Consider the following 27977-nt stretch of genomic DNA (forward strand, 5'->3'; position numbering starts at 1 on the left):
CTAACAGTTCTGCAAAATTGCGCCCAACATCTCTGACAATGAAACACACCCTTGGTACTGGACTCAAAGTCACTCTTGAGTTGAACCTTCAAGGCCTGATTTTTAGCCCGTGCTCAATGAGGAAAAGGATGTGTGCAGGGTTAAAATGGGGAAGAGGCACATACCTCAAGCTATTTAAACCATTGTCCTGCCTGGTGCCATTTTAATTGCTCAGATTGTGGGATACCCCTTGCCACAGGTGGACCAAAGCCTCATGGATATTCAAAGTTGATCACATTTGAGCCTCCACATGGTTTTAAATTGAGCTCGAGTGAGTGACCTTCAGCACCAACTGAAACCTGGGAAAGCCATTACCAAAAGAGGCTCAGTGAAGTTAGGGGGCAGCACAGTGGCACAATGGTTATCACTGCTGCCTCACAACGCCAGGAACCCAGTTTGAACCCTGCCTTGGATGATTATCTGTGTGGAGTTTGAACGTTCTCCCCGTGTCTGTGTGGGTTTCCTCCAGTGGCTCCGATTTCCTCCCACAGTCCAGAGATGTGTAGGTTGGGTGGATTGGCCATGTTGGGGTTACGGGGATAGGATGGGGGAGTGGGCCTAGGTAAAGTATTCTTTTCGAGGGTTGTTGCAGACTCGATGCGCCAAACAGCCTCCTTCTGCATTGTGGAGATTCTCTGGATCCTATCTTGTATAATGGGCCAGGAAGATTCACTCAGGACCGAAGAGACTCCTCCCATCACTATGTCACTTCCTAACATCCATCCCACACTGCCAACAATTTAGCAGCAGAGCCTATCCGTCAGATCTCCAGCAGCAATGGCCTTCTCCTGTCACCTGCCAACCTCCTCATCATTCACATCTTTTTTTAAACGCATTTTATTCAAACTTGTATCAAAGTAGTTACAGCAAATAAACACCCCGGGATTCCTAACAATCCCCCCCCACACACACACACACACACACACCCCTGCGATGAACAGCTCCTCAAACACGGTCACAAACATCCCCCACCTTTTCTCAAACTCCCCTGCTGAGCCCCTTAACTCATACTTTATCTTCTCTAACCGCAGGCAGTCATACAGGTCACCCATCCATGCTGCTACCCCCAGTGGCGATGTCGACCGCCACTCCAGCAAAATTCGTCGCCGTGCAAATCAGAGAGGCGAAGGCCAAGACATCGGCCTTCCTCCTCTCCATGAGCTCCGACTTCTCTGAAACCTGAAATATCGCCGTCCGGGTCCACTCCCTCCTCCACTATCCTGGCTAAGACCGCGAACAATCCTGCCCAGAATCTTCCCAATTTATCACAACCCCAAAACATGTGCGCATGATTCGCTGGACCCCGCCCACACCTCTCATCTGTTACCCCCTGAAAGAACCCACTCATTCTCGCCCGAGTCATATGCACCCTGTGCACCACCTTGAACTGTATCAGGCTCATCCTTGCACAGGAGGTGGTCCCGTTTACCCTTCGCAGTGCCTCATCCATACTCCCCAATTGATCGCCATTCGCAACTCCGCTTCCCATTTCTCCTTGATCTTCACCACCCGCTCGCCTCCCTGCTCCCCCAGCCACTCATATATATCCCCAATTCTTCCTTCCCCTTCCACATCTGGAAGCAGCAGTCGCTCCAGCAGGGTGTAACCCGGCAATCTCGGGTACCCCTTCCAGACCTTTCGTGCAAAGTCCCTAACCTGGAGATACCTGAACTCACTCCCCCTCGACAGCTCTACCCTCTCCCTTAGCTCCTCCAGACTGGCGAACCCTTCCTCCAAATACAAATCCCTCACCGTGACCAGCCCCACTTCCCTCCACCTCCTGTGTACACTATCCATCCCTACCGGCCCAAACCCATGATTCTCGCACAGCAGCGTTAGCACTGACATCCCTTCCACCCTAAAATGCCTCCTCAGCTGATTCCATATCTTCACCATGGGCTCCACCGGGCTCCCTGAATACCTACTCAGAGCCATTGGCAATGCTGCCATCACCATAGCCCTCAAACTAGACCCCTTACAAGATTCCTCCTCCATCCTAATGCACCCAACCCCTTCTCCTATCCCACCACCACCGCACCTTTGTCCACATTCGCCGCCCAATAATAATGAAGCAAGTTTGGCAACGCCAACCCCCCCCCCCCCCCCCCCCCCCCCCCTGCTGTCTCTGTAGCAGGGTCCTCCCCACCCTCAGCACCTTCCCCGCCTATACAAAGTCAGAGATGATTGTGTCCACTTTCCAAAAAAAGGCCTTTGGTATAAAGATCGGGAGAGCCTGAAAGATAAACAAGAACCTCGGCAGAATATTCATTTTCACCACTTGGACCCTCCCCGCCAACGTTAAGTGCAGTGTATCCCACTTCTTAAGATCCTCCCTGGCCTCCTCCACCAGCTTCGTTAAGTTCCACTTATGGAGCCCGTCCATTCCCTCACTACCTGAATCCCCAAGTACCTAAACCTATCCCTCGCTACCGTAAATGGCACCCCCCCCTAAATTAGCCCACTGTGCCAGCTCATTCACCGGGAATACCTCGCTTTTCCCTACATTCAGCTTGTATCCCAAGAACCCTCCAAACCTCCCCAACAGGCCCATAATCCTTCCCATACTCTCCAACGGATCCGAAACATCCAGCAAGAGGTCATCGGCATAGAGCGACACCCGATGCTCCCTCTGTCTCATCATTATCCCCTGCCACTCTGCCAACCCCCTGAGAGCCATCGCCAATGGCTCTATGGCCAGCACAAACAGCAGCGGCGACAGCGGGCACCCCAGTATAAGTCAAAGCTTCGTGAGCTCATATAATTCGTCCTCACCCTTGCTCTTGGCGCCATATACAGCAACCGCACCCATGCCACAAATCTCGGCCCAAACCCAAACCTTCCCAAAACTTCGAGCAAATACCGCCACTCCACCCGATCAAATGCTTTCTCCACGTCCATGGACACCACCACCTGCGGTACCAGAGCTCTTGACGGATTCATCACCACATTGAACAGCCGTCTTATATTACTCGCGAGCTGCCTGCCCTTCACGAAGCCTGTTTGACCTTCTGCAACCATCCCAGGACACAATCCTCCATCCTCCCAGCCAACAACTTAGCCAATACTTTCACATCTGTGTTCAATAGTGATATGGGTCTATATAACCCACATTCCACCGGATCCTTCCCTTTTTTGGGATTACTGTGATTACTGCCTGCTTCATCATCTCCGACAACTCCCCCTTCTCCAGTGCTTCATTAAACGTCCCCAACAGATGTGGTGCCAGGTCCGCCGCAAGTTCCTTATAAAATTCTGCCGGGTACCCATCCAGCCCAGGGGCCTTCCCCAACTTCATACCCCTGATATTATCCAGCACCTTCCTCAGTCCCAGGGACTCCTCCAATGCCTGCCTCTTTGCTTCCTCCACCTGGGGAAACCCCAGCTCGTCCAGAAACCACCCCCATGTCCCCCTCCTCTCCTCCTGGGTCTGCCTTATAAAGTACCTGCCAATACTCTCTAAATGCCTCATTTATCTTCCCTGGCTCTGACACCACACCCCCAGCCCCAGTCCGGATCTTCAATATTTCCCTGGATGCAGCCTGACTCCGCAGCTGGTGCGCCAGCATGCGGCTCGCCTTCTCCCCATACTCGTATTGCACCCCTCCTGCCCTACGCAGTTGCCCTACCGCCCTACCCATTGTCAGCCTGTCAAATTGCCCCTGCAACCTTTTTCTCCTCGCCAATCCCTCCACAGTGGGCACCCTCGAATATTCCCTGTCCACCTCCACTATCTCGCTCACTAGACGGTCATGTTCCGCCCTCCTTCCCTTATTCGCATGAACCATAAATGAAATAATTTCTCCCCGGGCCACTGCCTTCAGTGCTTCCCAAAAAATGCCCGGCGGCACCTCCCCATTCTGATTGAACTCCACATAATCCCTAATCGCCAACCGCACCTTATCACAAAAATCTCCATCCTCCTCAGCATTCACACTAGGCTAGGGGAGCTAATATGGTGCTGAAGCCATGGGTTAAAATAAACCAAGCCTCTTCACCAGCTTGAACATTCACCGACCCAGCACGCCATCACTCCAGTGAAAGTTGGGGCTGGGTTCTTTTGGCTCAGAAATGACAGTAACATCCGAATGAGCAAAGCTGAAAGTGTCAAATCTGATTGTGCTCTTTGTATCTGTCAGCAACTGAACATACAAGCTCATTATTTCTATCATTCTTGCCAGATTTGTTTTGGCATTTATATGAGACATGACATATTGTTCACTGTGCATTCTCTATCCTTTGAATCTGCAGTCTGTTCGGGAACATTTAGATGGTTGTTTTTTACTGATTTTGGAAATTGCCAAACTAAGTGAAGTGAATGATTGACTGAGTGAGAGAGCAAAGAGTCAAACAGCAGATGGTGCTGTGGAGTGCGAAATTCCGAGGAAGTGTTGAGATGACTTATTAGAGTTTTCTCTGTTACTACAGGAATCTCCCCATCATTCGTGGATCTCCCTGTCACTGGAGGGGTTGCTCAATCACCTGAGGGGTCGCACTATTACTGGAGGGGTTGCTCTGTCATTGGAGGGATCGCTCTTTAATTGGAGGGGTTGCTTTGTCACTGGAGGGTTTGCTCTGTCATTGGTGGGTCTCCCTGACATTGGAGGGGTCGCTCTGTCACTGGAGGTGTCTCCCTGTCATTGGAGGGGTCGCTCTGTCACTGGAGGCCTTGCTCTATCATTGGAGGGTCTCCCTGTCATTGGAGGGTCTCCCTGTCAGTGGAGGGGCCGCTCTGCCACTGGAGGGGTCACTCTGTCATTGGAGGGGTCGCTCTGTTATTGAAGGGATAGCTCTTTCACTGGAGGGGTCGCTCTGTCATTGGAGGAGTCTCCCTGTCATTGGAGGGATCGCTCTGTCATTGAAGGGGTTGCTCTGTCATTGAAGGGGTCGCTCTGTCATTGAAGGTGTCACTCTGTCATTGAAGGGGTCGCTCTGTCATTGGAGGGATCGCTCTGTCATTTAAGGGGTCGCTCTGTCATTGGAGGGTTTGCTCTGTCATTGAAGGGGTCGCTCTGTCATTGGTGGAGTCGCTCTGTCATTGGATGGTTTGCTCTGTCATTGAAGGGGTCGCTCTGTCATTGGAGGGTTTGCTCTGTCATTGAAGCGGTCGCTCTGTCATTGGTGGAGTCGCTCTGTCATTGGATGGTTTGCTCTGTCATTGAAGGGGTCGCTCTGTCATTGGAGGGTTTGCTCTGTCATTGAAGGGGTCGCTCTGTCATTGGAGGATTTGCTCTGTTATTGGAGGGGTCGCTCTGTCATTGGAGGATTTGCTCTGTTATTGGAGGGGTCGCTCTGTCATTGGAGGGTTTGCTCTGTTATTGGAGGTGTCGCTCTGTCATTGGAGGGTTTGCTCTGTTATTGGAGAGTTTGCTCTGTTATTGGAGGGTTTGCTCTGTTATTGGAGGGGTCGCTCTGTCATTGGAGGGTTTGCTCTGTTATTGGAGGGGTCGCTCTGTCATTGGTGGAGTCGCTCTGTCATTGGAGGGTTTGCTCTGTCATTGGAGGGTTTGCTCTGTCATTGGAGGGTTTGCTCTGTCATTGGAGGGTTTGCTCTGTCATTCGAGGGACAGCTCTGTCATTGGAGGGGTCGCTCTGTCATTGAAGCGGTCGCTCTGTCATTGAAGGGGTTGCTCTGTCATTGAAGGGGTCGCTCTGTCATTGAAGCGGTCGCTCTGTCATTGAAGGGGTCGCTCTGTCATTGGAGGGTTTGCTCTGTTATTGGAGGGTTCGCTCTGTCATTGGAGGGTTTGCTCTGTCATTGGAGGGTTTGCTCTGTTATTGGAGGGGTCGCTCTGTTATTGGAGGGGTCGCTCTGTTATTGGAGGGGTCGCTCTGTTATTGGAGGGGTTGCTCTGTTATTGGAGGGGTCGCTCTGTTATTGGAGGGGTCGCTCTGTTATTGGAGGGGTCGCTCTGTTATTGGAGGGGTCACTCTGTTATTGGAGGGGTCGCTCTGTTATTGGAGGGGTCACTCTGTTATTGAAGGGCTTTCCTGTCATTGAAGGGCTTCCCTGTTACTATTAATGAGGGGTACAACTCTACATAATAATGGGTCTACATAATTCTTGAAAGTTTATTTAAATTATACAAACATGAAAAGTGAATCCTCTTCACAGAGATTATACTGTCACTCAATTCAATCAGAGATTATACTGTCACTCAATTCAATCAGAGATTATACTGTCACTCAATTCAATCAGAGATTATACTGTCACTCAATTCAATCAGAGATTATACTGTCACTCAATTCAATCAGAGATTATACTGTCACTCAATTCAATCAGAGATTATACTGTCACTCAATTCAATCAGAGATTATACTGTCACTCAATTCAATCAGAGATTATACTGTCACTCAATTCAATCAGCATTAGCTCAGTTCTTTCAAATTCATCACTGCCCCACAGTTTATATCAGCGTCGATGGAGCCGGTAGTTCATAGTCACCATTAAAATTAAAAATGCAATCTGCTCAGCAGTGCCATCCGGGTGGTAGCCTGGCACTACCTGGGTGACAGTGCCAGCTGGCAGGGGTACTGCCAGGGTACCAAGCTGGCATTTTGTGCACATGTGTGACCGGGCTGGTGTTGCTGGGTGTTGGGCTGGGTGCGTGGAGGGCTCTGCCATATTGTATTTGGGCAGGGGGGAGATTGGGGATTCTTTTAGGGGCCTCATAGAGAGTTCCAGCCAACAGATCTCCCCACTGTAAAAAATGGGGCTGTATGTGGCCTCAGGCTCACAGTCCCCTTTCACGCCCCTTATTCAATGCGAGTCTTGTCGAATAGTCATGACTTTCTCGGCACTGCGAGTGCCGGGAAAGATGCGGCTAAACACGTTCGCTAGAGGATTTTGTTCACTTTTGGGATGATCTCGCCCGATGTGTACCAAACCCCTATTGTGCTGATATTTTAGAGTGTTTCCTTTGAAGACTACTGATTTGCTTTATGAAAATCCAAATTACTTTCAAACAATATTAAGATTAATTAAATAAAGAAGTACCGTTCCTATTTTATGTCAGAGGTGATATTAGAGCAGTCCCAAACATCCGGGCTGACTTCAAACAAAGCAGACTAGCAAATAAGAGCAAAATGGAGTGAGGTACCCAGACATTATGGGTATCACCCTAATGAGAGCATGTGAGCCAGATGTTATGGGCCCTGACAGTCAGGTTCAGGGAGAGCATGTAGCCCAGACATTTTATTTTAATGTATTTTATTCCAAACTTATTCAAACAATTAGAAACCATGAACAATTCAGGGAACATGCTCCCCATCACACAATTATACAGTTTGTACCGCCCTCCCCCCTGCCTCCCCCTCCCTCCCCCCTCACGAACAGCTGCTCGAACATGGCCAAGAGCAGCTCCCACCTTGCTTCAAAGACCTCCACTGAACCCCTTAGTTCATATTCAATCTTTTCCAGATGGTGAAAGTCATATAAATCTCCGCGCGAGGCCGCTACCCCCAGCAGCATTGCTGACCGCCACTCCAACAAGATCCTTCGCCAGGCAATCAGAGAGGTAAAGGCCACAACATCAACTTTCCTCCCCTCCATCAGCTCCGGCTTCTCTGACATCTCAAATATCGCTATCATACGGTCCTATCCGACCTCTTCCCCCACAATCTTTGTTAATATCGCAAACATGGGGCTGGTTTAGCACAGGGCTAAATCGCTGGCTTTGAAAGCAGACCAAGGCGGGCCAGCAGCACGGTTCAAATCCCGTACCAGCCTCCCCGAACAGGCGCCGGAATGTGACAACTGAGGGCTTTAAACTTCTGAGTTGGGGAAAGGGAAAGTGAAAGCGACAGGGAGCATAGAGTTAAATGGCAAGATACGCAGGAGGATAACATGTAGGCAGGTGGATTTAAGCCTGAGGCAGACTAGGAATGCAACAAAAAGGAAGGATAACTTTGGACATCTTAGGACTTCCAATATCTGTAATGATAAGAAAGTTAGCATTAAGGCACTTTACCTGAATGCTCGTAGCATTTGTAACAAAGTAGACGAACTAATGGCACAGATCATCGTGAATGATTATGATGTGGTAGGCATCACAGAGACATGGCTGCAGGGGGTTCAGGACTGGCAGTTAAACATCCAAGGCTATACAACCTATCGAAAAGACAGGCAGGTGGGCCGAGGGGGTGGGGTTGCCTTGTTAGTTAAGAACAAAATTAAATCTATGGCACTTAACGACATAGGGTCGGATGATGTGGAGTCTGTGTGGGTAGAATTGAGGAACCACAAAGGCAAAAAAACCATAATGGGAATTATGTACAGACCTCCTAACAGTGGTCAGGACCAGGGGCGCAACATGTACCGGGAAATAGAAAAGGCATGTCAGAAAGGCAAGGTCACGGTGATCATGGGGGACTTCAATATGCAGGTGGATTGGGTAAATAACGTAGCCAGTGGATCCAAAGAAAAGGAATTCATGGAATGCTTACAAGATGGCTTTTTGGAACAGCTTGTCATGGAGCCCACAAGGGAGCAGGCTATTCTGGACCTAGTGCTATGTAATGAACCAGACTTTATAAAAGATCTTAAAGTAAGGGAACACTTAGGAAGCAGCGATCATAATATGGTTGAGTTCAGTCTGCAGTTTGAAAGAGAGAAGGCAAAATCAGATGTAATGGTGTTACAGTTAAATAAAGGTAATTACGAGGGCATGAGAGAGGAACTGGCGAAAATCGACTGGAAGCAGACCCTAGTGGGGAAGACAGCAGAGCAAAAATGGCAGGAGTTTGTATGCATAATTGAAGACACTGTACAGAGGTTCATCCCCAAGAAAAGAAAGATTATCCGGGGAGGGATTAGACAGCCATGGCTGACAAAGGCGGTCAGGAAATGTATCAAAGAAAAAGAGAGATCCTATAAAGTGGCCAAAAGCACTGGGAAATCAGAAGATTGGGAAGGCTACAAAAACAAACAGAGGTTAACAAAGAGACAAATAAGGAAGGAGAGGATCAAATATGAAGGCAGGCTAGCCAGTAATATAAGAAATAATAGTAAAAGTTTCTTTCAATACATAAGAAACAAACGACAGGCCAAAGTAGACATTGGGCCAATTCAAACTGATTCCGGAAGGCTAGTGATGGGAGACAAGGAAATGGCTGGAGAACTTAATAAGTACTTTGCGTCTGTCTTCACAGTGGAAGACATGAGTAATATCCCAAAAATTATAGAGGGTCAGGGGGCTGAGTTGAGTATGGTTGCCATTACAAAAGAGATGGTGCTAAAAAAGCTAAAAGGTCTTAAAATTGACAAATCTCCTGGCCCCGATGGGTTACACCCTAGAGTTCTGAGGGAGGTGGCTGAAGAAATAGCGGAAGCGTTGGTTGAGATCTTTCAAAAATCACTGGAGTCAGGGAAAGTCCCGGACGATTGGAAGATCGCTGTTGTAACCCCCTTGTTCAAGAAAGGATCAAGACAAAAGATGGAAAATTATAGGCCAATTAGCCTAACCTCGGTTGTTGGTAAAATTCTAGAATCGATCGTTAAGGATGAGATTTCTAAATTCTTGGAAGAGCAGGGTCGGATTAGAACAAGTCAACATGGATTTAGTAAGGGGAGGTCGTGCCTGACGAACCTGTTAGAATTCTTTGAGGAGGTGACAAGTAGGTTAGACCAGGGAAACCCAGTGGATGTGGTCTATCTGGATTTCCAAAAGGCCTTTGATAAGGTGCCACACAGGAGGCTGCTGAGTAAGGTGAGGGCCCATGGTGTTCGAGGTGAGCTACTGGCATGGGTTGAGGATTGGCTGTCTGACAGAAGGCAGAGAGTTGGGATAAAAGGTTCTTTTTCGGAATGGCAGCTGGTGACCAGCGGTGTCCCACAGGGTTCAGTGTTGGGGCCGCAGCTGTTCACCATATATATTAATGATCTGGATGAAGGGACTGGGGGCATTCTAGCGAAGTTTGCTGATGATACGAAGTTAGGTGGTCAGGCAGGTAGTGCTGAGGAAGTGGGGAGGCAGCAGAAGGATCTAGACAGTTTGGGAGAGTGGTGCAGGAAATGGCTGATGCAATTCAACGTGAGAAAATGTGAGGTCTTGCACTTTGGAAAAAAGAATTCAAGCATAGACTACTTTCTAAACGGTGAGAAAATTCATAATGCCAAAGTACAAAGGGATCTGGGAGTGCTAGTCGAGGATTCCCTAAAGGTAAACATGCAGGTTGAATCTGTGATTAAGAAAGCGAATGCAATGTTGTCATTTATCTCAAGAGGGTTGGAATATAAAAGCAGCGATGTGCTACTGAGCCTTTATAAGGCTCTGGTTAGGCCCCATTTGGAGTACTGTGTCCAGTTTTGGGCCCCACATCTCAGGAAGGACATACTGGCACTGGAGCGTGTCCAGCGGAGATTCACACGGATGATCCCTGGAATGGCGAGTCTAACATATGATGAACGGCTGAGGATCCTGGGATTGTATTCATTGGAGTTTAGAAGGTTAAGGGGAGATCTAATAGAAACTTACAAGATAATACATGGCTTAGAAAGGGTGGACGCAAAGAAACTGTTTCCGTTAGGCGAGGAGACGAGGACCCGTGGGCACAGCCTTAGAATTAGAGGGGGTAAATTCAGAACAGAAATGCGGAGACATTTCTTCAGCCAGAGAGTGGTGGGCCTGTGGAATTCATTGGCGCGGAGTGCAGTGGAGGCCGGGACGCTAAATGGCTTCAAGGCAGAGATAGATAAATTCTTGATGACGCGAGGAATTAAGGGCTACGGGGAGAATGCTGGTAGGTGGAGTTGAAATGCCCATCAGCCATGATTGAATGGCGGAGTGGACTCGATGGGCCGAATGGCCTTACTTCCACTCCTATGTCTTATGGTCTTTTCACAGTAACTTCATTTGAAGCCGACTTGTGACAATAAGCGATTTTCATTTCATTTCGTTTTCATTTCACATTCCCGCCCAGTATCTCTCCAATTTCTCACAGCCCCAGAACACGTGCGCGTGGTTTGCTGGTCCCCGCCCACACTTCTCGCACTCGTCTGCCACTCCCTGGAAGAACCCACTCATTCTCGCCCAAGTCATATACACCCTATGTACCACCTTGAATTGTATCAGGCACATCCTCGTACACGAGGAGGTCGCATTTACCCGAAGTAGCGCCTCGTTCCACGCTCACCAATTTATCTCCCATCCCAGCTTCCCAACCACTTCTCCTTATTCTTCACCATCTGCTTGTGATGTTATGCATAAGCAATCATTTAAACAGCGATAGACAAGACTTCCAGCCAGCAGGTGGCAATAGAGAACCCCCATGTGACAATGTTACCTCAGGGAGTCTGGGGATAATCTTCGTAGTGGATAGTCACAATTTGTAGTAGCTCTTAAGTTATTTATAATAGTTAGTAGTTTTTAAATAATTTTCTTATGGTTATCTAACCCACGTAATTGTTGAACAATAAAACTTTAACTAGTCAAGAATTAAACATTCTCTCATGCATTTACTCTGACTAGCCAAGCACCAGAAAGTAACACTGCTCAGCCCCTCTGATCTCCCAGACATCCATATATATCTCCAATCCTGCCCTCTCCTTCCACGTCCGGGAGCAGTGGTTGCTCCAATAAGGCATGCTTCGGCAGCTTGGGGAATTCTTTCCTGACCTTCCCGTGCAAAGTCCCTTACCTGTAAATATCTAAACTCGCTTCCTCTCGGGAACCCTCTGTTGTTGAAAACTCACCACTGTTCTTAGAATTCCCCTATACCAAAAAGGGTCGACATTCTAAATGGTGAACAGGGATTCTCACTCCCTGACTCCGATGCAGGCTTCGGTGGGTGCTATTCAGGTCAAACTATATTTTCAAGTTATCCCCCGGTATAACCCATACCTTCACCGAAGATTTCATCTACATACTACTTAGTAGCATCGATCCTGGGTCCCGCATTGCTAAGTAAGTAAAGTAGACTTAGGAATAACCACTGTTTCAGGTTAAATTAAATTATTTTATTATAATATATTTTTTCGTTTACAAGCTGCAATTACTTTCTTTACAGAAAGGTAAAAAGATCTTGCTTCTGGATCCTTCTGGTTGGTTGAAGGGACCTTCAGGCCCAACTTGACAATCGACCTTCTTTAAAATCTGTTCTTCTTGAGATGTATTCGCTGGTTAGCTCAGTTGCTATGTCTTGTTGATCCCATGCACTGAGCTATGAGAGCTGGCTCTGCTGGCTATCTCTGAGCTGACTCTGAGCTGACTCTGCCTCCTCTTTAAATTCTAGTCTTCCTTAGATGTATTAGCTGTTTTAGCTCGGCTGCTATGTCTGATCTTTCCCATGACCGAGCTGGCTGTAAGCTGACTCTGCTTCTCTTGTTCCTTCTCTCCTTCTCTCTGAGTTCTGGTTCTGGTTCTGCTAGTTCCTGCTCTGGCCTCTGGGTTTATACTCTCTTTCTAACAGTTATTATGTTTTTATGACCTTATTGTAAAGTAACTATTATTTAATTTTGATTGTAAAAAGTATCTTTGATCTAAACATTCTAATACAACTGATTACATTGTTTCCTTTGTGATGTTCAAAGTTCCTTTGTGATATTCAAAAATGCTTTGGTTTCAATAGAGGTGTGAATTTTGGTTTGGTTCCTGTCCTTTCTATAGTTTTATTTTCGAATTGTGTCCTCAGCTCATACTTTTGACTTTGATTTTGGCTTTAAATTATGTTTCTCGTAGACAGGTTGTGTCCAATTTTCTTTAATTTACCTGATATCGGCAGAACTTCACACCTAGAATTGTCACCAAATTCAACTGAATCTCATCCTTTCCTTACCAGCTGCTTACTAAGAGAGTTAATTTCAATGAAGGTGTGAAACATTGCTTTTAGCTATATGCTAAAAAATCACTTGGTTATAACTTGAAAGACCTGCCTGTTTTAAACATTTGTCACCTAATTCAACTGAAACCTTCATCCATGCTTTTCCAGAGGCTCACTAAGATGGTTAGTTTCAATGAAGGTGTGAACCATTGTTTTTAGTTTCATACAAGAATCCTGTGTGTTTGCTAAGCCTGCTTGGGAGAAAGAATCTGCATTTTATAATCCTGCTCTTTGCAGCTGCTGTTAACCCTTCGTGGGATCTTTCTCTGTATCCTCTCATGTTTCTCTCAGAACAGATATTGCCAGACTTCCATGTTTGAAATGACACATCTTTCCATATTTTCAATAACACCTCTCTTTCAGTTCCTCTATACTAGCAAACATTTCTTCCAGGTACAGATCTCTCGCCATCACCAACCCCACTTCTCTCCACTTCCTGTACATACCATCTCCCCCCCCTCTCGGCTCAAATCTATGGTTCTCACACAATGGTGTTAACACCGACATCCCTCCATCCTAAAGTGCCTCCTCAACTGGTTCCACACCTTCACTGTGGATTGCACCACTGGGCTCTCCGTATATTTCCTTGGCGCCAGTGGCAACGCTGCCGTCACCATAGCCCTCTGGCTGGACCCCCTCCAGGATTCTTCCTCCATCCTAACACATTATTCCCCCTCTCCTTCCCAACAACGCCTCACCTTCTCCAAGTTCGCCGCCCAATAATAATGTAACAAGTTTGGCAATGTAACCCCTCCAATGTAACCCCAGTAAAGGGGCTGGTTTAGCTCACTCAGCTAAATCGCTGGCTTTTAAAGCAGACCAAGCAGGCCAGCAGCACGGTTCGATTCCCGTACCAGCCTCCCCGGACAGGCGCCGGAATGTGGCGACTAGGGGCTTTTCACAGTAACTTCATTGAAGCCTGCTCGTGACAATAAGCGATTTTTATTTCATTTCATTTCTGCCTCTGACTCTGTAATAGGGTGCTTTTTACCCTTGGCACCTCTTAAAAATAACCTCCCTAACCGCCTACACCAGCTTTGTTAAATTCCATTTATGCAGCGTCACCCACTCTCCCATGACCCGAATCCCCAGATATCTAAACCTATGTCTGGACACTTTGAATTGCAGCCCCCCTAAGTTGGCTCTCCAACCCAATTGGTTTACCGGGAACACCACTTTTCCCTACATTCAACTTGTATCTTGAGAATGCCCCAAACCTCTCAAAAGACACATAATTCTCCCTATGCTCTCCAGTGGGTTTGATATGTACAGTTACAGGTCGTCCGCATTTAGCGAGGTCCAATGCTCCCTACTACCCCTCGTAATCCCTTGCCAATCTGTCGACCCCCTGTGGGTCATTGCCAGGGGCACTACTGCCAGCAAGAACAGCAGTGTTGACAGCAGGCACCCCTGCCTTGTTCCCCGGTGTAATCCGAAACTTCATGAGCTCATATCATTGGTCCTGATGCTTGCCACCAGTGCCACATATAACAGGCCACAAACTTTGGCCCAAACCCAAAACTTCCCAAGACCTCGAACAGGTACCGCCACTCTACCCAGTCAAAGACCTTCTCTGCGTCCATGGACACCACTATCTCTGGTACCTGGACTCTTGACAGAGTAACAATCATACTTAACAGCTGCCTTATATAACTGGGGAGTTGCCGAGAAACCCACCCGGCACTCAACCTCCCACCCTCCCCGCCACCAGCTCAGCCAGCATTTTCACATCCGTATTTAACAGCGATGTGGGCCTGTATGACCAACATTCCAATGGGTCCTTCCCCTTCTTTGGTATCAGTGTGATCGTCGCCTGCGCCATCATGTCCGGCAGCTCCCCCTTCTCCAGTGCCTCACTAAACGCCCCAAGCAGATGTGGTGCCAGTTCCGTCACATATTCCTTGTACAATTCTGTCAAATAACCATACGGCCCCAGGACCTTTCCCAACTTCATACCACTTCTACTATCCAATACCTCCCTCAGCCCAAAACTTCCTCTAGCGCCTGCCTCTTCTCTTCGTCCAGCTGTGGGAACTCCAGCCCATCCAAAAAACGTCCCATGACTCCTTCTTCATCCCCGGCTCAACACTGTACAGTTCCTTATAGAATTCCTTAAACGTCTCATTTGACTTCCCCGGCTCCGACACCAGATCCTCTGTCTCTATCCGTATCCTCAAAATTTCCTTGGACACAGCCTGCCTCCGTAACTGGTGTGCCAACATTCAACTTGCCTTCTCCCCGTACTCATACTACTTGCCCTTTGCCCTGTGCAGCTGCCCTACTGCCCTCCCTGTCATCAACCTATCGAATTGCCCCTGTAGCTTTTTCCTTCTCTCCAATCCATCCGTGGTGGTTGCCCTCGAATAATCCCTGTCGCCTCGACTATCTCGCCCAGTAACCGCTTGTACTCATCTCTCCTTTTCCTATCCTCATGTGCCTTAAAGGAGATAATCTCCCCTTGGACTACCGTCTTCAGTGCCTCCAAAATGTGGCTGCTGACACCTCCCCGTCCTGGTCCAATTCCATATAATCTTTAATCACAGCCCACACCTTCACAAAAACCCCTTGTCTACCAATAACCCCAAATCAAGCTTCCAACCCGGCCTCTGCTCCCGTCCCGATCTAAGCCGAACCTCCAGCCAGTGGGGCTCATCGTCTGAAATTACTATCCCCGTGTATTCTGCCCCTCCACCTCTACCAATGCCTCGTGGCTCACCACAAAATAATCAATTCTGGAGTGTACCCTGTAAATATGCGAGAAAAAGGAGTACTCCTTCCCTGAGAGTCCTTAAAACCCCATGGGCCTACCATGCCCATTCTTTTGATGAACCCAGCCAGATCCTTTACCATCTATATCCTCCCCATTACCCGGGCTGACCTATCCATCCGCAGATCCAGCACACAATATAATACCCTCCCATCACCAACTGGTGCGTATCCAAGTCTGGGATTGCTGCCAGCAACCCCCTCATAAACCGTACATCGTCCCAATTCAGTGCATATACATTCACCATCACCACCGGCGTCCCTTCCAATACCCCACTCACTATCACATATCTCCCCCCGAGTCCCTCACTTCCTTCACACTTATAAACCCCGTCTTCTTGCACATCAAGATGGCCACCCCGCAACTTCGAGTCAAATCCCGAGAGGAGCACCTGACCCACCCATCCCTTTCTCAGCCTAACCTGGTCCTTCACACGGAGGTGCGTCTCCTGCAGAAAGACTACCCCCGCCTTCAAATTCCTGAGGTGCGCAAAAACCCGCGATCTTTTCACCGGTCCATTGAGCCCACGCACGTTCCATGTTATAAGCCTTACCAGCAGCTTACGCCTCCATTCCCCTCTACCGTCCACCATCCTCCGCTTTTGTCTCTGCCCCCTCTAATTTTGCCATGTACCTGGCCCATCCAAGATGGCCCCCTTCTTCGCTCCTGACCATGCTTCTTCTCCAACCCTGCCATATTGCATTTCCCTCCCTCCCCCGCAACATCCACACCCCCCCCAACTAGGTGGAGGGGAGTTTTGGCTGTCCCCTTACAAACCTTTCACCCCTGCTACCCATTGTTGACTCAACAAGAAAAGAAAAATCCTCCACCTGGGAGGAAAGAATGCCCCATTCCCCCACCCTCCATCCCCCACTCTACCCGTTTCTTCCATTCTTCAGCGCTGCCACCTCCATCTGCCAATAAAGTTCAGTCCTCCCCCAGTTTGTGCTCTTTGCTAAAGTCATTGGCCGCTTATGGAACTCAAAGTAGCATTCCCGGCCTTCATAACTCACCCACAGTTTTGCCGGGTAGAGCACCCCGAACCTGATCTACCGGCGATACAAGCACCACCTTGACCCTGTTGAATCCAGCAAGCCTTTTTGCCAGTTCAGCTCCAATGTCCTGGTATATTCACACCTTGTTCCCTCCCATTCACAATTCTGTTTCTCCCTGGCACACACTAGGACCTTCTGTTTTTCCACAAATTTGTGGAGTCTTCCGATCACCGCCCATGGCGGCTCCCCTGCTTTTGGCTTCTGTCTTAGAGACCTGCGCGCTCTATCCACCTCTGGGGCCTTCCCAGAGACACCAGCCCTGCCAATATCCTCGAGACATACCTCATGGCATTCGTGCCTTCCACTCCTTCAGGCAGGCCGAGGATGCGCAAGTTCTGCCTTCTCGACCTGTTCTCTTGTTCTTTGCTCTCAGCATCTTGCAAAGATCTCTTAAGAGCCCCACCTCCAATGCCACCACCTGATCGCTACGGTCCGACATCACTCTATCCATCTCTCGGATCTGTGACCCCTGTGCTCCAGAATCTTTTTGACCCTTTCCATCGAGCCCTTTAAGAGTGCCACAGCCCCTTCGATGGTCATCGATCGGCCCTCCTGCATCTCTTTCCTTTGTTGACAGAACTCTTCCCTGATGAAAGTCATCAACTGTTCCATCTGGGGCTTTCCAACCTGCCCTTCCCCCTCGCCACCTTTCCAATAACTGCTGCACCACAGGTCTCTTCCAACTCCTTGCCCAGGTCTTTCATCTTCTGCCGGGTTGGGTAAACAGCAGACATGTCACACCCGGGGGGAACGTCTCATCCAACCTTCAGCTACACTTTTCCATTGCAGTTTCTCCCGTTTCCGGGTAAAAAGAGCTCTTTTCTGTGCCCTCGAGCAGGAGCTGCCCTGTGTGTAACCACTCACACCATGGCCGCCACCGCAAGTCCCATGTGGCCCAGAAATGCCAGCGATGGCAGAGATACGCTTTGTGGATCCCGTGCTGACCTACATTTCTGTCCCCCCATAATGCCACACCCCTCCCCCAACGACATCACACCTCTCTCCCCAATGATGCCACATCCCTCTCAATCCCACCCACCCTCGCTCCACAGAACGCAAAGACTCAAGCCACCAAAATATACAAATTGATCACTGCTTAACTCCTTTTAGTGATTTTTAATTTGTAAAAATACCTGTATGAATAATTGCTGAATTAAAATCCAAACTTACCTCTTGTCAGAATGACGGTAAACTGGTCAATATTGTATTGTGTGTGGCTTGATGCGAGCAAACATGGAACTTGCTAATGAGCAACAAGATGGAAGAATTCAGACGGTGACATCGCTACAGTGCAGGCCAGTGCAGGACAGAATGAGCCAGTCCAATGCAGGAGCAAACACTTCAATTGACAAGATTCATAAGCTGCCATTCAGTATATTTCACAGTCTCATTCATTTTCAAAAATAAAAATTATCTTCCTTATTTCCTCTCACAAAATCAAAGAGGTTATTGTCTTAAATTCACTGAGTGGAGTGTCCAGTGAGTCCAAGTCCAATATCAGTGTCTCTGTCTGCAGAGTCACCAACACCACCGGCTTCCCAGACACACTCTGATGTCCAGTCTTGAGAGTGATGGTGGTTAGAACCACCAGCATGTGACCCACTGCAGCCATTACATCAGACCAGCAATGGTCCATTTTGAATAATAGAATTTAAACAAGAGAATACGGAAGAGGGACAAATTGTTTAGATTTTCTTGCTTCATGTCTTGCTGGCATGGCAATTTAAATAACTTTTCTTCAGTACTTTTTCTTTACAAAATCATCAATTACATCATTGTAGGTAAAATCTTGTAAAGATGCACTTTCGATCGTCAACATTACTGAACTTGTCAAATGTTCCTGACTCATCCTACTTTGCAAATAATTTTGAACTCTTTTCAGTACAGAAAAAGAACGTTCACCGGGAGCATTTGTGACAGGTATTTTAAAAAATATTTTCAGAATGGTTTCCATATTTAGTAAGATTGCTGCAAATCATCATGTGCAAGTATGTACAAATCAGCTGGTGACCTCAAAGCACAGAGCTCATAATTATTGGTGAAATTAATGTTTCACTTCATCTTCAAATAGATTGAGATAGGGCAGCACGGGAGCATTGTGGTTAGCACAATTGCTTCACAGCTCCAGGGTCCCAGGTTCGATTCCCGGCTTGGGTCACTGTCTGTGCGGAGTCTACACGTTCTCCCCGTGGTTTCCTCCGGGTGCTCCGGTTTCCTCCCACAGTCCAAAGATGTGCAGCTGAGGTGGATTGGCCATGCTAAATTGTCCTTAGTGTCCAAAATTGGGTGGGGTTACTGGGTTATGGGGATAGGGTGGAAGTGTGGACCTTGGGTAGGGTGCTCTTTCCAAGAGCCAGTGCAGACTCAATGGGCCGAATGGCCTCCTTCTGTACTGTAAATTCTATGATAGATTAGTGTCTATGTCTTCCCAGCAGAATTCACTTAATTTCTTACTGCACTGGCTTTTAGCATTCTCATCCAAACATGTGATGGAAAGCACACAAAATAAATCAACAATTTTCTTCAGAGAGTCACTTCTACTCTGCAATTGCACCATTATTGTGTGACAAATAACATTGACAGTCTCAACGATAATCTTCTCTTTCCCTTTCAATGTGATTTAACCGTCTCGAGTTTCATTGAAAAATAACCTCCTGCATCTTGTACACTTTGCATCATCCGAGGGACCTATGTTTTTTGCTAATGTTAATGCCTCTGCTTCCACCAAGCAATAGACATTTTGAACTTTCAGGTCAAAACTTTTAACAAAGACTGCCAATTGTGCAGCATTCAATTAAGTTGTATCAACATTTTGCAGCTATTTGCTGATGGCACTAATTCTTTGAAGTAAACAGTTCCAAAAAACAGTAAAAATAGCAATATTGTACATTTCAAACTTCGCCGCCCAGGAAATCGTTTCAGTACATGGTTTATCTGAATTTGATGCGGCTATGTCTGAGAAGGTTTCCTTTATATCAACAAAGCTCAATTTCAAAGCCAAATCAGCACCTGCACGAGCGGACCACCTGGTGCCACAAATTATGTTGACCATCAAATATTTCCCATTTGCCTGCTCGAAGCGTGATTGCAACATATTCCACCAATGTGTAGAAACCAACAAAAAAGACATACACGTTTTGAACAAAGTCAAAGAAATTAAGCTCCCTCACAGGTTTCAGCTGCAGCACTGCAGATTAAATTGCAGGAGTGGCTGGAACACGGAATAAATAATGTGCATTGTTTAGTCTTGCTTGTCTACCTGAATATTTACCCACCATATTTGCTGCATTAATGAAGCTCTGCCCATGACAATTTTTTATGTCCAAACCTAATTTGCAATGATTTCCAAAACAGTTGTCTCTAGATACTCAGAGGTGTGGGATTGTAGCTGGACAAAATAATGAAATTGCTCTCCAACTTCACCATCGCTGGTCACATATCTTAAAATTAATGTTAGTTGGTCCACATGACTCGCATATGGCATTGAATCAACTATTATAGTATTTGGCCTCAGAAAATGGGATATATGAACACTTCTGACCTGCTTTTATCTCCAACCTCAAACTCTTTTCTCAAATGTTCCATATTACCTATGCTTTCTGGTCGATTGATTACAAAATATTCCAACATACCCAGTGGAACAGATTTTGTCCATAAGTGAATGTCTTCAGGATAGACTTCCTTCACTTCGATGAAGAGATACCTTGTTGTTCCATTGTTATATCAGATACTACTTCTTGTTCAACATTTTCAGGCAATGCGTTATCTCCAGAAATCGCAAATATAAGTCATCAGATAATTCACCCATACTTTTGGTTGATGAGGATGAATGTACAGTTTGTGCACTGTTCAATACTTCAAATTTTTCAAAGTAAAATAACAAACTGTCTTTTTGCCTAGCTTCGCCCTCTTGCCTCACTGTCAATCTTCCGTGTTTTTGGCTGTCAGATTGATAGCGTTGCTTCATATTAACTGATCTTTTTGATTTTAATGTACATGAATTTTCTGAAAGAGCAGGCTTTTCATGCCCTCCTCAGCCCTGCGGGTCGAGTTGCTCCTGTTCCCCACACTGCTCGATAACAGCTACCCCGAGTCCCATCCAGCTGGCTGGCTCACTCACCCACATGTCTTTTTTTGCCAGTTCGCCCAGTCCCAGCAACGACTCACACCTCACCTTGACGAGCTCGCCTTGCTACTGGCGCCGCTGCCTGTCTCTAGCCTGTCCAGCCTTCCTCATCCCTGGCCTGGGTGTCGAGTTGCCCCTTCTCCCCTCAACGGCGGCTTGCTTCCCAGTCCCGACCGACTGGTTGGCTCAGCACCTCCCTCCGTCGTCACATTTTTGGCCAATTCGCATCGAAGTTAGTTGAATAACCACCAGAGACCAAGGCCTTGACTGCTGCCTCTCTCCCTCCTAGTCACCTCAATGTTCACCAGTGTTTTCCTGCTCCAAGGGGGCCCGACCAATCAGAGTCTGATGACACTCCACATTGACTGCTGGTAGGCTCAACAAATTCAAATGAGCCCATCTGCAAATGCATAGAACATAGAACAGTACAGCACAGAACAGGCCCTTCAGCCCTCGATGTTGTGCCGAACTTTGTCCGAAACCAAGATCAAGCTATCCCACTCCCTGTCATTCTGGTGTGCTCCATGTGCCTATCCAATAACTGCTTGAACGTTCCTAAAGTGTCCAACTCCACTATCAAAGCAGGAAGTTCATTCCACACTCTAACCACTCTCTGAGTAAAGAACCTACCTCGGACATCCCTCCTATATCTCCCACCCCGAACCTTATAGTTATGCCCCCTTGTAACAGCAACATCCACCCGAGGAAATAGTCTCTGAACGTCCACTCTATCTATCCCCCTCATCATCTTATAAACCTCTATTAAGTCGTCTCTCATCCTCCTTCGCTCCAATGAGAAAAGCCCTAGCTCCCTCAACCTTTCCTCATAAGACCTACCCTCTAATCCAGGCAGCATCCTGATAAATCTCCTTTGCACCCTTTCCAATGCTTCCACATCCTTCCTATAGTGAGGTGACCAGAACTGCACACAATACTCCAAATGTGGCCTCACCAGGGTCATGTACAGTTGCAGCATAACCCCACGGTTCTTAAACTCAAGCCCCCTGTTAATAAACACTAACATATTATAGGCCTGCTTCACGGCTCTATCCACTTGAGTGGCTACCTTCAGACATCTGTGGACATGAACCCCAAGATCTCTCTGTTCCTCCACATTCCTCAGAACCCTGCCGTTGACCCTGTAATCCGCATTCAAAATTTTCCACCCAAAATGAATCACCTCGCACTTATCAGGCTTAAACTCCATCTGCCATTTTTCGGCCCAGCTCTGCATCCTATCAATGTCTCTTTGCAGCCTACAACAGCCCTCCACCTCATCCACTACTCCACCAATCTTGGTGTCATTAGCAAATTTACTGACCCATCCTTCAGCCCCCTCCTCCAAGTCATTTATAAAAATCACAAATAGCAGAGGACCCAGCACTGATCCCTTTGGTACACTACTGGTAACTGGTCTCCAGTCTGAAAGTTTTCCATCCACCACCACCCTCTGTCTACTTATCCAATTGGCCAAATTTCCCTCTATCCCACTCTTCCTTACTTTCTTCATGAGCTGACCATGGGGAACCTTATCAAACGCCTTACTGAAATCCATGTATACAACATCAACTGCTCTACCTTCATCTACACACTTCGTTACCTCCTCAAAGAATTCAATCAAATTTGTGAGGCAAGACTTACCCTTCATAAAACCGTGTTGACTATCCCGGATTAAGCTGCATCTTTCCAAAAGGTCATTAATCCTATCCGTCAGGACCCTTTCCATTAACTTACCGACCACCAAAGTAAGACTAACTGGCCTGCAATTAATAGGGTCATTCCTATTCCCTTTCTTGAACAGAAGAACAACATTCGCCGCCCTCCAGTCCTCTGGCACTATCCCCGTGGACAGTGAGGACCCAAAGATCAAAGCCAAAGGCTCTGCAATCTCTCCCTTGCTTCCAAAGAATCCTAGGATATATCCCATCTGGCCCAGGGGACTTGTCGGCCCTCAGGGTTTTCAAAATTGCTAATACATCTTCCCTCAGAACATCTACCTCCTCCAGCCTACCTGCCTGTATCACACCCTCATCCTCAAAAACATAGCCCCTCTCCTCGGTGAACACTGAAGAAAAGTATTCATTCAACGCCTCTCCTATCTCTTCTGACTCCATGCACAAGTTCCCACTACTGTCCTTGACCGGCCCTACCCTCACCCTGGTCATTCTTTTATTTCTCACATAAGATTAAAAAGCCTTGGGATTTTCCTTGATCCGACCCGCCAAGCAATTCTCATGCCCCCTCCTAGCTCTCCTAAGCCCTTTTTTTTAGCTCATTCCTTGCTACCTTGTAACCTTCAAGCGACCCAAATGAACTTTGTTTTCCCATCCTTACATACGCTTCCTTTTTCCTCTTGACAAGACATTCAACCTCTTTTGTGAACCATGGTTCCCTCACACGGCCATTTCCTCCCTGCCTGACAGGGATATATCTATCAAGGACGCACAGTATTTGTTCCTTGAACAAGCTCCACTTTTCATTTGTGATGGCTCTGATTGGTGCCTACAGACACCAGCTGGCACGCACCCCCCCCCCCCCCCCCCCCCCACCTTTGGTCAGGTCCCTGTGCCTAGGTATGGTGCGATTCATTGTAAGTCTGCCCCTGCATTACACATCATTACCCAGGTGGTGAGACACCTATCCAGTTCCTCAGTGACATGTTGCTGCCATCTGGTTTATTGCCTTTCACAAATTCTAACATTTTCATTCAAAAATGACATATATAAAAGCAGGGGTAAAAGTTGTCAAGAAACCTGCTGTGTAGATTAACTCCTGGGCGAACAGGTTTCGTGTGTTCCTAGGAATATGAATGGGTCACCCAAGGAATGCAACTAGTCATAACCCCCTCGAGGCGTACGGGGAAACCATTACCAATCTCACTGGGGAGTGTGTGGAATACGAGCTTCCCAGGTGGTGGAGGTCACACATCTGGGGCTCATCAGAACTGAACATAAAAGCCGGCAGGAACTGGCATGTTGGTTGTCCCAACGGGTACTGTGATTGTGACTAGTTACTGCTGTGGGCAGATCATTGCAAATAGTTAAAATAAATTTTTGCTTCCTGATGCACGATCAATAACTCTCGAAGCGAGATTGGAGTACAATTGAAGGCTTTACTGGACTAGATGTTTCCCCCCAGCATCGCAGGTACAGAATACAGCAGCTGGGGAGACACAGACTCTTATACTCCGCTTTACTGGGCAGAACCAGCAGGCAGGCTTCACCAATGATCTTGCTGTCTCAGGTATCTCCCACGCCAATGGTCTTACAGCCTCAACCTGGGTACCGTAATACCCCTAATACCGACTACCACATTCACCCCCTGTTAAAAAAAGAGTCCGGCGGGGGTGGTGGTCTTGCGTTATACAGTGGTAGAGGTTGATATTATGGCGGTACCCGTCGGTGGTACAGTGTTTCGCCTTGTTACATGTCACAACTATTTACAGTATTTATTTACATGTACATATCAAAATGAAGCAATTAGTCCATTGGGGGCCCTGGTCGTCCTCTGTGAACGTCGCAGTTTTGGCGGCGATGCAGGCACCGGCTCGGGCATCCGTGACTCCGGAGCGTGACTTTGGTTTCTTCGGTAGCTTCATCATCCCTAGATGGGACCAGTGGGAGAACTGATCCACCTGGGAAGGGGGCGGCCGCGGGGTGCGCCGGCGAGAGGGAGGGTGGGGTAGGTGGGGGGGGGGGTGTGGGTGGGGATCCAGCGGGCTCCAGGTCCCGTAGGGAGACCGTATCCTGTCGGCCGTCGGGGTAACGCCACGTAGCCATACTGAGGGTTAGCGTGAATGAGGTGGACCCTCTCGACCAATGGTCCGACTTGTGCGCTGGCACATGTGCCGCGGGATAGGGCATGGGTGTCAAATATTGCCATGGTGAAGAAATGGGCTGTGGAGAGGAGGTCAGTATGGGGGCGGGTGGAGGCAGCGTTGTGCAGTGGAATGGGTTTGAGGGCTCTGTTGTTGACACCTCTGCTGTTCTCGATGGCCAGGTACTCCGTGAGCGCGGTGGTGGTGTCGGCGCTAAAGGTGCAGGGGCAGCGCAGGCAGTATTTTGGGCTGGAGGGCATGTCGTTGTGGGTGCAGATATGTGACGGTTTGTGCCGGCTGGACTGGACACAAGGTTTCAGGTTTGGCGGCAGGTGGTGATTGAGTATTGTAGGGACTTTTAATAGGGGGAAAGTTCTCAGGGCTGGAGGAGTTGGAGGAATTGTATGAGTTGCCCAAGGGGAATGGCTTTAGCAATCTGCAGGTACAGGATTTTGTAAGGAGAGAGGTGCCGTCCTTCCCAGGACTGCCATCTTCGGTGTTACAGGATGAGCTGTTATTGGGGGACGAAATAGGGGAGGGGAAAGTGTCAGGTATACATATAAGGAATTGATGGAGGGGGGAGGGGGGCGCTCTGCTGGAGGAGAATAAGTGCAAGTGGTAGGAGGAGCTGGATGGGGAGATGCAGGCTGGGACATGGGAAGAGGCCTTGCAGAGGGTGAATGAATCCTCTTTGTGTGTGAGGTTAAGCCTGAGGATTCACCTGAGAAAGGAGCTGCGCTCCGAAAGCTCATGTTTGAAATAAACCTGTTGGACTTTAACCTGGTGTTGTAAGACTTCTTACTGTGCTCACCCCAGTCCAACGCCTGCATCTCCACATCATCTCTGAAAGTGAGCCTTAGAGGTTGATCCTCAGGGGGAGTTCCTTAGAGACTGAACCATAGGGAATAAATAGAACATAGAACATACAGTGCAGAAGGAGGACATTCGGCCCATCGAGTCTGCACCGACCCACTTAAGCCCTCACTTCCACCCTATCCCCGTAACCCAATAACCCCTCCTAATCTTTTTGGTCACTAAGGGCAATTTATCATGGCCAATCCACCTAACCTGCACATCTTTGGACTGTGGGAGGACACCGGAGCCCCCGGAGGAAACCCACGCAGACACGGGGAGAGCGTGCAGACTCCGCACAGACTGTGACCCAGCGGGGAATCAAGCCTGGGGCGCTGGAGCTGTGAAGCAACTGTGCTATCCATTTGTGCTACCGTGCTGCCTGTAGATCTTGGAATGTGATCCTCAGGTGGAGAATCGCAGGGAGTGAGACATTGAGAGTAAACCTTAGGAAGTAAATTTAGTGAATCTTACAGACTAAGCCATAAAAGCTGAGCCTTTGGGAAGGCCCTGATTCTCATTCTCTAAGGCTGAGTTCCTAAGAAATTAGAATGGAATGACAGAAGCAAGCTTATAATATAAGATCATGTGAAAACCATCACCTGTGCAGATCCACATGAGGTTATGAAGTGAGAAAAAGCTTCTCCAACTGAAGTCCATGTTTGCTTGTTCCATCATGGGAAGAGGTGTCTCACTGGCTGTGGACCCAAATTTCAGAAGCCCAGAGCTTGGATTTCCACTTGCTGGCACGGGAATTGCAACCTAAACCTTCTCACTCAGAGGTGGGAGTGATTCCACCAAACTAAAGTCTCACTTCATGTTGCTTAAGTGAATGCAAGAGATCCAAAGGAACTACCTGAAGAAGGATAAGGTGTTTGCCTGGTGTCCTGGGTCCCTCACCAAGCTTAGTAACAGACCATCCATCTCATTTGTTGCTTGGGATCTTACTTTGTACAATCAGTTGCTGCATTTGCCTTCAAAACAAGATTAATTGCATAAAGACATAATTTATTGGATATGGAACAATTTAAGATGTTTGAAAATGTGAGAAGGCTCTGCAGAAGTGCAAGTTTTTTACTTAGCATCGGCTAACGTAATGAGAGAAACTACAAACCATGGGATCAAAGGGTGGTTGAGGCAAATGGAACACCATGGCCGGGGTTCCCCAAAATCCCGGCTAAGTGTTGACGCTGGCGTAAATGCTGGAGTGTTTCACACCAGTGTCAACAGGCCTGTTGGCCCAGCGATTCAGTGGCCGATACGCGGCCCTGCATTGCTGGCGCGGGTCCGCACATGCGCGCGACAGCCATTTCCACGCCGACGCTGCGCAACATGGTGTAGCGACACAGCAACCTGGCACGGAAGAAGGTAGGCACACCCCAGATCATGCGTGCCCGCCGATTGGTAGCCCCCGATCGCTGACCTGTCGTGGAGGCCCCCCCGGAATATGATCCCCCATCCCCCCCCCCCAACTTCCCCACCAGGACGGCCAGCGCGGCCGCGGGTCCGAGCTCCCGCCAGGTGGAGCCAGGTTGGAATCACGGCGGCGGAACTCGTCGGGAAATCGGCCGATCGATCGCGGAGAATCGCCAGAATTGCTCCTGGCGCCAATTCTCCAGTCATCGGAGAATCGCGTCGCTGCTTCGGAGCAGCATGGCAGGAATTTCCGGCGTCACGGGCGATTCTTCGACCCGGCGCGGGCTCGGAGAATCCCGGCCAATATTTACAATGAATACCTAGTTAGCTTTGTTTTCGACTATCTTTTGCATTGCTTTGAAATATTAATTTACTCGCTTTCATTGGAGACTACACAGAGGAATGGGATTGATTTGTTAAATTAAGAACAGAAACCAATACATGCTTCTAAAAGAAAAACAAGCAAGCTTCTGAATTATTGATACAATGTTGAGTACAGCAGCCCAATGTATATAATTTGCACGAGCTTACATATTCATGGCAGTACAGGATGTGTTAACTTTGAGTTTCTCAAATCAATGTCATACTGAAGCTCATGGAAAGATCTCGCACATTAAGTACATCAGAGCTTGAACTCATGAGATCTGGGATAGGGATAGGTTAGTCCCAGTTCCACTATTCAGTAAATCATGGTTGATTAGTGACCTAACTCCATTACCCACCTCTACCCCATAACTCTTGATGCCTTTGGGTTAATCACAGCAAGGTGGCTGATGCTGAAATGCCCTCTGAAATTGCCTAGCAAGCCACTCAGTTGTATTCAACCGCTAGTAAAACACAAAAAAAGAATGACACCGGACGGACCACCCAGCATCAAACCAGGCACCGGAAATGACAACGGCAAACCCAGCGCTGTCAACCCTGCAACGTCCTTCTTACTAACATCTGGGGGCTAGTGCCAAAGTTGGGAGAGTTGTCTCAAAGACTAGTCAAGGCAACAGCCTGACATAGTCATACTCACAGAATCATACCATACAATGTCCCGGACACCACTACCCACTATCACCATTCCTGGGTATGTCCTGTCTC

Source organism: Scyliorhinus canicula, chromosome 8 (genome assembly GCF_902713615.1).
Source record: "Scyliorhinus canicula chromosome 8, sScyCan1.1, whole genome shotgun sequence".
Classification (NCBI taxonomy): Eukaryota; Metazoa; Chordata; class Chondrichthyes; order Carcharhiniformes; family Scyliorhinidae; genus Scyliorhinus; species Scyliorhinus canicula.